This window comes from Phycodurus eques, chromosome 8, assembly GCF_024500275.1.
Source record: "Phycodurus eques isolate BA_2022a chromosome 8, UOR_Pequ_1.1, whole genome shotgun sequence".
Taxonomy (NCBI): domain Eukaryota; kingdom Metazoa; phylum Chordata; class Actinopteri; order Syngnathiformes; family Syngnathidae; genus Phycodurus; species Phycodurus eques.
The window spans coordinates 13830617-13842029 of NC_084532.1; positions in this window are offsets into that span (position 1 = coordinate 13830617).

Below are 11413 nucleotides of genomic sequence, written 5' to 3' on the forward strand. Positions count from 1 at the left end.
TAATTGTGTAATAGACATTGAAACTGTATAGTTAGTCCAGAGTGCGAGAGGTTTCCTGTAAAAGATGTCAAACAGCTTATTAGAGGTAACTCAAACTTTAAAGTACTAAGCATGTATGCTCCATTTTCATGCCCTTTTTCATTCACACAGACACACACACACACACACACACACACACACAGACACACACACAGGAAATGAATACAATGAAACAGATATAATATTATAAGCAGTGACAGTAATGCAATATCCCGACTTTTGGTTTCTAATAATAGGACGATGTCCATACTGTGTACTATAAGCTCCTGTGTCCTGGTGGCAGACAAAATAAAAAACTACAAAACCCAGAAATAGGTGCAGAAAATTCAGCTGGGTGTACACGAGATGGTTTAGGAGGTGACGTATTTATTCAATTATGGTAAAGTCAAGGTACAGAGTCATAAGATGTGGTGCAATGAGAGGCAGGTGGATCCATCCATCCAGAGTCTCCAAATCTGACTGATATCTGCGGAGTCTTTTCCAGAATAAGTCAGACCCCTATGGAGATCAGGCATTTCTCATCCCTGTAATTACAAGGGACAGAAAGTTGGTCAAAGAAATATGGCACAAAAAAAGTAGAACTACAAACTTAGTGAGGATAAAATGTGAATCTATCAAACTATTATCTCCAGTTATCTCTGCGAGACTAGCTTTTTTTCAATATCAGGTCACTGGATAATAAATCAATGTTGATGAATGACATCATTACAACCTATGATCTAGACTTTTTGGTACTAAATGAAATGTGGTTTACAGAAAGTAGTTGTAATACCATTTTGAACCTCGGTCCTCAGAACTTTGAGGCAGATGTGCTAACCAGTAGGTCACAGCACCCTGGACTGGAATCTATGTTAGCTCTTCCATTTTAAGAGCGAATAGAAATGACTAGTTTTAGTGTAATGACTGTATTATTGAAATAAATATTTTTTTCTGATCTTGTGGCACCCAACAGAGGCCACGGCACCCTGAGCATTTGCCTATACTGTATTGCCTAATGGGAGAGCTGGTTTTGTTGCAGCCATGCATTTTCTACACTGCTGATCCTGTTCTGGGTTGCAGGGAGCTGGAGCCTAACAACGCTGACTTTGGGCAAATGGCAAACTACACTCTGGAATAGTTGCCAGTCAATCTCAGGGCACTAGACACTCAGAGACAGACAACCATTCACACTCACATTTACACTGTTAGGGAGTGGGGGAGGTCAGGTAAAGGTACCACTACACCATCAGTAACTCAGGTGTATCCAAGTGCAGAAATAGAAGCCAGGTAAGAAAGTCCAAAGAATATTTCCAAAATAATCAAAAAAACCATTAGAGGCAAAAATATGTGGCTTACACAGTGTAGAAGCACAAGGAGATATTACCCGACGTATCGAGGATCCGACAAGAACTAAACAAAAGCAGGGACCCCAATACACCAAGGACTTATTACAAGGCTATGAACAGGTGCACAGGACGCAAGAAAAAGGAAGAGGGTAATAGGAGGAGACACACAAGGCGATGCTGTCAAGAGAATGATTGAAAAGCTGCAGGTGATACTAATAAGAAAGGATGGGCAAAAGGGGCCTGGAGCAGGGCACTTGAGACAGAGGGCTGGGCTAGAGACAAGTTGTTCTGGGGGCCCACCAACATGGCAGCAACAAGGGGCTCGACAATGCCTTTTAGAAGAGGAGCTCTGATGCGGGAACATGATGGTCTTAAAAGGTCGTGTTTGCAGTTTTAATAAAACAACACTTTTTGTCATACAGTATTTTAAAACTGTCAGTATGACCTGATAGAATATTAATAAAATAATCTTTTGAAAAATCATCTCTCTCTGGCCTCATCTAATGCCACTAATTTAATATAATTTTTAATTCTTATTTTAAAACTTCTCTCACGGTGACAGGAGCAGCCTATCAGAAACTGTAGGGACAGAAGGCATGACCGAAGAGATACCATTTATTTGTGCACATACACGCGGTGCATGTGACTCGCCATCCTCACTGTATGTACGACCAGCAGACTTGCACAAGTTTCTTTGGGGCTGGCCCTGGTTAGTAACAAAAATTAAAAAGAAGGAATAAGGTAAGTTCACATTAGTGAGGGGCGTGGCTTTCGTCAGAGACACAAGGGTGGGGGGAGGGAGCAGTAAAGTGAGGCTACAGTCAAAACTTACTAGCAGTTTGAAACTGCATACTCTACCTTTAAGGGTTCTGGTGAAGGTCTGCGAAGTCTGGCATTATCAGCATGGCTGGGCTGGTCAGGAGGACAGCTGGGACGCCAAGCAAGACGTGTGCTGCTGGAGGCTGCAACCACCCAGCTGGGACAGGAACTGAGCAAGACTCATGCGGCTCCTGCTGTTCAGCCAAGACAGGTACTAAGAAGAACTGGCATGGCCTCGGAACCAGAACCTGGGCCTTGAGCGGCTACCGAATTGTGTCGTGGGGGGCCGTAGACCAGGAAATTGAAGCAGAGCAAGTGAGTCAGTAGGAACTGGAGCAATTGTCTGCTTTTGCAGAAGAACTGGGGTCAGAGCCTCTGGGAGCATTTGAGCAGGGATTGATGGTGGAGGCAGCACAGGTAATGTGGGAGCACATGTGGCTGAAGCACTTGAGTTGCTGTGTGCTGATATGGTGTGGCAGTAACTGACTGTGGGCAACAAGAATGAGGACTGGGAGTCTGGTGCATTGCTGGTTTAAGGCAAATGAACCTCAAGGCTTGGTAATTCACTGAGGAGGTGTTTTACAATTCATCTGAAGTGCATATTGCTTGTATTAATGTGCAAAATATTGTGTCTGTGGACACCTCCTTCTACTCTTTTGTCTCAAATAATCCATAGCAGTCAAGGTATTCAAAACATTTCTTGCTCAACCGCGTAATTCCACTACTCTATCCGCTGGGTCCATTTTGTTTAGTTGGATTCCTTGTGTTGTACAGTAAATTGGTGGTGAAAAGACCGGCAGGTGGACCAAAATGCAGGAAAAGCAGCTAGAAGATGGCAGCCAGGCAAAACTCTAAAAAAAAACCATTTATTTCCAAATAATCAAAGAACAGCAATTGAAAAGTACTGGACATGTATCCTGAACAACAGCACAAGTAAACAGCATGAAACTACATCACACATCACAGAATGAAGATTTGACAAGAACTAAACAAAAGCAAGAAACCAAATACACCAAAGACTTATTGCAAGACTGTGAACATGTGCGGAGGACACAAGGGAAAGGAAGAAGCTGATTGAGGAGACACAGATGAGACTAATAAAGACAAATTTGGCAACACAGAAAAAAAGCATGAACAAAAGAAGGACAAAAATGCATTCAAATGTAGTTTAAATGTTTAAGATCAAATTATTTCTAATGAGGCACACCAATCATCTTTTTCAGTACTACATGAACAGTTCAATTACTTCAAGTTCGCAAGTCTTAAGTCAAGTAACGTTGTAACTCTCGACATCCAGCCGTCTGAAGTCAAAGTGACAACGAGGTTCTTATAACGGGGCTCAATTGTCCATGAAGCATGTTATGAAACAATTGTTCATGATTTAGAAAAGGGTCGCATGTCAACAGCAATAAATTTAGCAATAGCATGATCAATTTCTTTTGCCATCTTTGACTCATGCTGTCCAAATAAGCAGCATAAAGTTTGTAGGACGCGTGTACTCCTTGTTTTTGTCTGGCACGTATTTTCTCATTGGGGTGATGTCGGCATAAATGTGATGTCATGTTTGTTGTATAGTAAAGTGGGTACGGAAAGTATACAGAACCCCTTCAAATTTTCAATCTTTGTTATATTGCACCCATCCATCCATCCATTTTCTGAGCCGCTTCTCCTCACTAGGGTCGCGGGCGTGCTGGATCCTATCCCAGCTGTCATCGAGCAGGAGGCGGGGTACACCCTGAACTGGTTGCCAGCCAATCGCAGTATATTGCACCCATTTGCTAAAATAATTTAAGTTCATTTTCCCCCCTCGTTAATGTACACACAGCGCCCAATATTGACAGAAAACAAATTATAATATTTAAGTTTTTCTTTTTTAATAAATCTGCAAAAATGTCAACAATTCCATTTTTTTCTGTCAATGTGGGGTGCTGTGTGTACATTAATGAGGAAACAAATGAACTTAAATGGTTTTAGCAAATGGCTGCAATATAAGTGAAAAAATTAAGGGGGTCTGAATACTTTTCGTACCCACTGTAAATATAAAATGACATTGTCATTTAGTGCGTACTGAACCATGACCACTGTATTGGTTAATATAAGTGAGGAGCAGACAGACTGCAAGAATTTGGGCCCAGGTGAAGTTATTATACTGTATGTCAACCAATTCTAAATAACCTGTTTTTAACCCCAACCCTATATTATATCCATCCATCCAACCATCCATTTTCTGTACCGCTTTATCCTCACAAGGGTCGCAGGCGTGCTGGAGCCTATCCCAGCTATCTTCGGGCGAGAGGCGAGGTGAACCCTGAACTGGTCGCCAGCCAATCACAGGGCACGTAAACAAACAACATTTCACACCTACGTGGCAATCTAGAGTCTTCAATCAATCTACCATGCATGTTTTTGGGATGTAGGAAGAAACCAGAGTACCCCGAGAAAACCCACGCAGACACGGGGAGGATATGCAAACTTCACACAGGCGGGCCCGGGATTTGAACCCCAGTCCTCAGAACTGTGAGGCAGATGTGCTAACCAGTCTTCCACCATGCCGCCATATTATATCTTATTAAGCAAAATTAAATTTATCATATCCGTCTCTTTAATCAGGGCAGTCAAGGTATCAGCATTGTCTATATTTATGATCACTGTAGAGTCACAGTCTTTGTTATCAGTTTTGTTTGTCATGAAAGAAATTATTTTCTGGAATTCATCATAACTAGGCCAAATATTCCAGCCAATCGAAAGGAAAAAGTCAGCAAACTTTCTGCCTGACTGGAAAGAAGGTGCCATTATGGTATTGTTGCAGCTTGCATTTTCCAGTGTACTTGCAATGGCTGCTGGGATAACCAAACCATTTCAATGTGACTGTAATCATCTGAGGTTCAGCCAATATCAGACAACTCAATCATATCTGGCGGGAGCATGTAGGAGGGGGTTCAAACTAACACTCACTCCTCTCTCCCATGAGCCACTGATCATTTGGGTGATTGCTGACGTCAACTTTGTAGTTCTACGCAAAGGCCATGCATGTCTATGTCATGAACAAGTTCGTATGTAGCAAAATACATCCATCCATCCATTTTCTGAGCCGCTTCTCCTCACTAGGGTCGCGGCCGTGCTGGAGCCTATCCCAGCTATCATCGGGCAGGAGGCGGGGTACACCCTGAACTGGTTGCCAGCCAATCGCAGGGCACATTGAAACAAACAACCATTCGATCACAGTCATGCCTACGGGCAATTTAGAGTCTCCAATTAATGCATGTTTTTGGGATGTGGGAGAAAACTGGAGTGCCCGGAGAAAACCCACGCAGGCACGGGGAGAACATGCAAACTCCACACAGGCGGGGCCGGGGATTGAACCCGGGTCCTCAGAACTGTGAGGCTGCGCATGTAGCAAAATACAGACTGTACAAAATATGATTTGTATATTTTTTCATTTTGTCATATATGTTGGTGAATAAACAAGGTTAATGTTGAGATTTTGCTGATGATCTTATTTTGCCTCTGGTTTATTGTAGGATCTCAGAGATGTTTATTTAATTGGTGTTTATTAAATGTAATTGTTTGAATTATTTATTTAATTATTTAATTTATTTAATTATTTTATTTAATTGTGTGTGATGGACAGAGGAGGGCTGTGGGACTTTTACTCATCAACAGTAACATGCTGGCGTAAGACCTAAGAAAAAGTTCCTCGCTTGATTGCAGGTAACTTTACAGTCAGTAACTAATTCAATAAAGATCTGATTTCATCACATATGCTGCAACAGAGCAAAGCACAAAATGCGAGAAGAAAGGAGAGCGTAACCTAAAGTGCTGTGAAAGGGCGGCTGACTGGCAGAATTGAAGGCAATCTCAGCTCTGTTGTCAAACTGCTCACATAAAACTCATGTTACTGTTCAATAACCTCTGAGTGACCTCTTACCTTGTACTTTCAGGGGTCCACTGTAGTTCCAGACGAAAGTGGTCAGTGTTCTTTCACAGACGTTTCATCTGGCTCACTATTTCATCTGGCTCACTAGTGAACATTGCATGTCTAAGTTTCCTCAACCTGAATTAATCGCATCTGTGATAAAGTCAAATAACCACAAGCGCATCATCAACGGTCATGTGAGGTCATCTTGGATCCCAAGTGAAATATCATGGCCAGTAAGGAAAACCGGTGTGGTTGTTGACTATGTGGCTCATTGAAAAGCATGGGACCACATTAGTAGGTTTACATGAAGTCATTCACTCACATTTGTTGGAGGAGACTAAAGCAATGGGTATTATTAGTAAAACAAACTTGGATCAACCACTCTACTACGCTTCACGCTGACTTAAGAAGCTATGTCTTATGTTTCTGCAAACTCAAGCAATGGGGCTTAGTAAGGGGCTTTGAAAGAATAGATAGATAGGGAAGTGCTTACAGATTAATTTCCACATACATAAACCAGTTTCGTCAGCTCAATTTTGTATTAATTGCAACACAAATGCCGCGAAGACATTTGAAAACAGTTCCGATGGATGACACAGGCGTTTCTGTGGGGTGCCTGGTGGCATTGTGTGACAAGTGACATTGTGTGAAACAGGCAGACTGATATGCTTTGCTGGCTGTAACGGCGGACACCTGCCATCATGGCGCTGTGTTCGTACTATTATATCAGGCTTGAAAGTTTGATCAAATAGCTTTGGACAATGCCAATAAACAGGCGTTTGGTTTTGTGACATTAAAGGCTTTTATATGGTCATGGGGTTCAGCTGACCGCAGACTTTGATGAGCATGGGTTGCTGTCATAACGGTGTACACCTGACGAGGAGCTCAACGTTGCTTAATGTCAGAAAACCACCAACCAACTTTTATGTGGACATCTCTATTTATGCCCAATTCCACCTCTAAAAATATCAGAACAATCAGCCTGATATTTTTGATTTTATGGATGTTTAAGCGTTTTCCTCATGAGAGAAAAAGGAACACGTTTTACGCCCATAAAATCTGTAATATTTGGGATATTGTTCTGATATTTTCAGAGGGGGAAAGGAGCATAAATAGAGATGTCCACATACATTTTTGGCAATGATGATAGTTTTCAGACATTAAACGACGTTTTATGCTGACTTTAAGCATTTTAAAATGTCCCACTTCGGCCGCCGTGTTTATCATTTTAATCAGTGACACCCGAATAAGGAAGTAATTTTTCAGCATATTAAATTAGCAATTGAACATAATTTTGGGGTACTATAGCTGTTGTGTTTACGTCGAGTGCAGAGCAAAGGTATATGATTGCTTGGGTTCATGAAGCTTGGAAGGATGTGCCACTCGCTGGCGTGTTTGTATCATTATAATCATGACACCCTAATAAATGAGCGATTTTTCATCATTTTAAATTAATCCTAATTTTGTGGTGCTAGTTGTTGTTCATTTGAGATGATGAGAGTGCAACGATATATGACAGTAATATAAGGTATAATCCCAATTTGAACAATGCGGTGTTGGGGGGGGGGGGAATTCCTGAAAAGTTGTCCTTTGGGAGGTGAGGGGATTCCGCGCGACAGCTATGATATATAAACTTTGAGTTAAAACTGCTACTTTATAGTATAGTACAAAAAGGTGGGTAGAATACCCAAAATTGTACTCAAGTAAGAGTATGGTTACTTAACATTAATATGACTCAAGCCGTCGATTTTGGCGATGAAATAGGGGCATTCCAAAGGCAATTAGTTATTTACCAATTGCTCCAAAATGTATTGATATTATTGGAAATGACTGCCATTTTAATTTTCTTGAGCAATAAATACATTAAATCAACTTGTTAGTGAAATATAAACTATTAAGTCCCTTTGATTCTTTTGTGAGGAAAGAATGGGATGAATTTTTGAAATTCAATGACTCCCCATCTCTTCTGTGGGAAACCGGGAAATCTGTAATGAGAGGTCAAATCATATCATACTCTTCGTACAAGGAAAAACAAAAACTAAAATTAGAACATGAAATTGATGAAAAAATTAAACATTGCACAGAAGAATGTGCAATTAATCAGACAGATACGCTTAGAAACCAACTTCAAAAGGCAAAACATCAATTTGACGTCATCTTATCAAAAAGAGCAGATTTTCTACAACAACAGTTAAGATACACTAACTTTGAGGACAATAATGAATCAGGAAAATCTATTGCGAACCAACTTCAGCGCAATAAAGAAAAATCAACAGCCATTCAAGATTCAAATGGCAGCTATACACAGTCACCGCTAGAAATAAATGAAATATTTTACAATTATTATAGCATCTTATATGCATCTTCGAACAACCTAGACCAAAAATAAATCGAAACTTTTATTAAAGATTCCTCGATTAAATACTGAAATTAAGACAGTCTTGATGCTACTTTAACCATCACAGAATTACATAACGCATTAAAAAATATGCAATCGGGACGAGCTCACGGATGGAATCGATGTCGAATTCTTTAAACATTTCTGGCCAATACTAGCGCCTCTATTTTTCAGAAAAGTCAAGGAGATAAACGATAAAGGTCAAATACAGTAAGTAGCTATATGAACACAGCTTCAATGAAATGACTACTAAAGTCAGCAAAAGACCAAACTCTCCTGGCTAATTATCAGCCATTATCACTGATTAATGTAGATATCAAGATTATCTCAGAAGCCCTTGCAGCGAGACTTGAAAATGTACTCCCATCGATAATCCACTATGACCAGACAGGTTTCATTCAAGGTAGAAGTTCCACAAATAATGTCAGATGTCTATTAAATTTAATAAGCATGTCACATCTTAAAAATCTAAACGCAATCATCATGTCACTTGATGCAGAGAAAGTTTTCGATAAAGTTAATTTGCAGTACTTCGCAAATTTGGCTTTGGAGACTCATTTATACATCGGATAGGAAGTTTATACAACTCGCCAAAATTGACAGTCATCACGAATAGGTTCACAAAGTTTTATTCTACAAAGAGGAACCAGACAAGGATGTCGACTTTCACCAATGCTATTTGCAGTATTCATCAAAACTCTAGCTACCGCTATACGTCAGAATGCTAATATTAAATGTATCGGCTCGCCAGTGAAAGAACACAAAATCAATCTATATATCTGATAGTCTTTATTTACAGGAACCCAAGTCATCTCTTCAGGTAGTCTTCAATCTCATTAAAACATTTTCACAAATATCAGACGTTGACAAAAACAGTCACTGAGCAATAAAGGGTTGCTAGTTATCTGGTAATGCCGGTACAAATTATTGTTATTTTTTTGACAATTGTGCAAAAAGATGCAGAGTCCTCTAGCACTTAGAGCAGTTCAAATGACTAATCTCACAATAGTCCGGTGCAATGACCATTGTGCAAAGGGCGGTGAGACTTCAAGGAGTGTATGCAGTTTAAATTGACGAGTAATCTGGGCCAATGTTGATTGTGCAAATGTTGCAGATACTCCTCAGCCAGTGTGCAAATGGGGCAGATGCTACTCTGGCATGAGTGGCCAGTATTGGTCAACAACAGATATGCAAATAGTGCAGCGTGGCGAGACTACTACAGTGAGTGCACGAGTAATATATAATTGGCCCGACAGAAATGTGACAGCAAACTCAGACAAAAAAATTGGCAGCATGTTGCATTGGAATTGTAGTTTAGCTGTTTAAGAAGTTGATTGCAAGAGGGAAGAAGCTGAACAGGACAAAAAAAAAAGACCCTATACCTTTTTTAATAAAAGCACAGGGATAATGCGAATATGATTATTACTTCTTTTTAGAAGGTTTACTGTCATTCATTCACTAGTACAACAGAGGCTCCCGCTATCCCATGTTCAAACCCTCGATTCCTTGTCCCTACCCAACAGATACACAGAGGAGCAGAGTCACAGAAGAGCTTTCAAACTGCCGACAATAATGAGGATCTTCATGTTGCTAGAGACATATTACAATTCCAGATAGATTTGTCAGATTGGTTTACAGTATTTTATTGACACAATAGAATATGAGTGGGGATTTTCTGCTTTTTGTCCATTTCAGGTGTACACCTTGCCTGAGTCTGTTTTCTCATGACACAGCTGTCTTGAGAGGTTCGAACGAGCCTGTTATTGCATCGTCTCCATGTTGCTATGCAGACAGACTTTTCCATTGGCTGAGTTTTACCAGTCGTCCTTTAAGACGAGCCTATTCCTGATTGCTCCGGATTGTTCAGCGGAATTAGGAACTGGTAATGGCCCTAAAGTCCATGTCTGAGCCATTATACTCAAGGGTGTGGGCCCACCTCACATTTCCCATCTCTGTTTCCTTTGGTACTTGCTCCTGAGCTGGATTGTCAGCTTTGTTTCATTACGAGCTAATCTAGGGGATTACTAACTAAAACAACAAACAGATTAAAAAAAGGCACACATCAATGGGAGAGAGTGATGTTCCACAACTCATTTAATGTTCATAATTGGCCACTTCATCCATGTTGCCTGTTATTCCATGACCGAAACCTATGCTTTGTAGTGCCTGAAAATCCTCTCATGCTCTGAAATGTCTCATGTCAGTATGAGTTAAAGAGGTTCTAAGCAGAGAACCGTGTTTTTTCCACTAAATACATTAAATATGTTTGAAGATAAGTGGTGAAAACAATAATTAAAATAATAATTAAATAACCCCCAATAATGGAAATCAATACAATACTTGAAATACAAGATTTTACAAGTTTGTTATTTCAGGTCAGAGGTTTGGGTGATCATGACACCGGTATCCACATTTGTGCCTTGTTCAGTACAGCAGAGTCCTAAAAGTATTGCGAAGCATCTCATTTCCAAGGATCTTTTTCTGGAGGTTTTTTAAAAAAGATTTTTATGTACAATGATTCTGTCTCTCCAAATAGACGTCTTGCGACTGTTCATTGACTTTGATGTCTGTGCTGATATTATTTGTCTGGTTGATCTTTAGTTTGATCCAAACTTTCCAATATCCTCCATTTTTGGGTCTATGGTCATCATCACAGTGTTTGCCATCAAAAGCTGTTATTTTGTGAGGTGGCGTCACTCAATCAAAACACATTAAAAGGTCAAAGAAAATGCAAACCCATTTGTGGAGTGAACTGTATCATGTCAGGAGCATTTGACTTTAGACTGCTGTTGCTATTGCTACTACAGTGAATTTTAAAAATTATATCCCACCCTGATACATTGCATTTGTCTTAGTTTGTACATGTGTCGGATGTAGACACTGTTGAACATACAGATGGTCACAGATTGATTG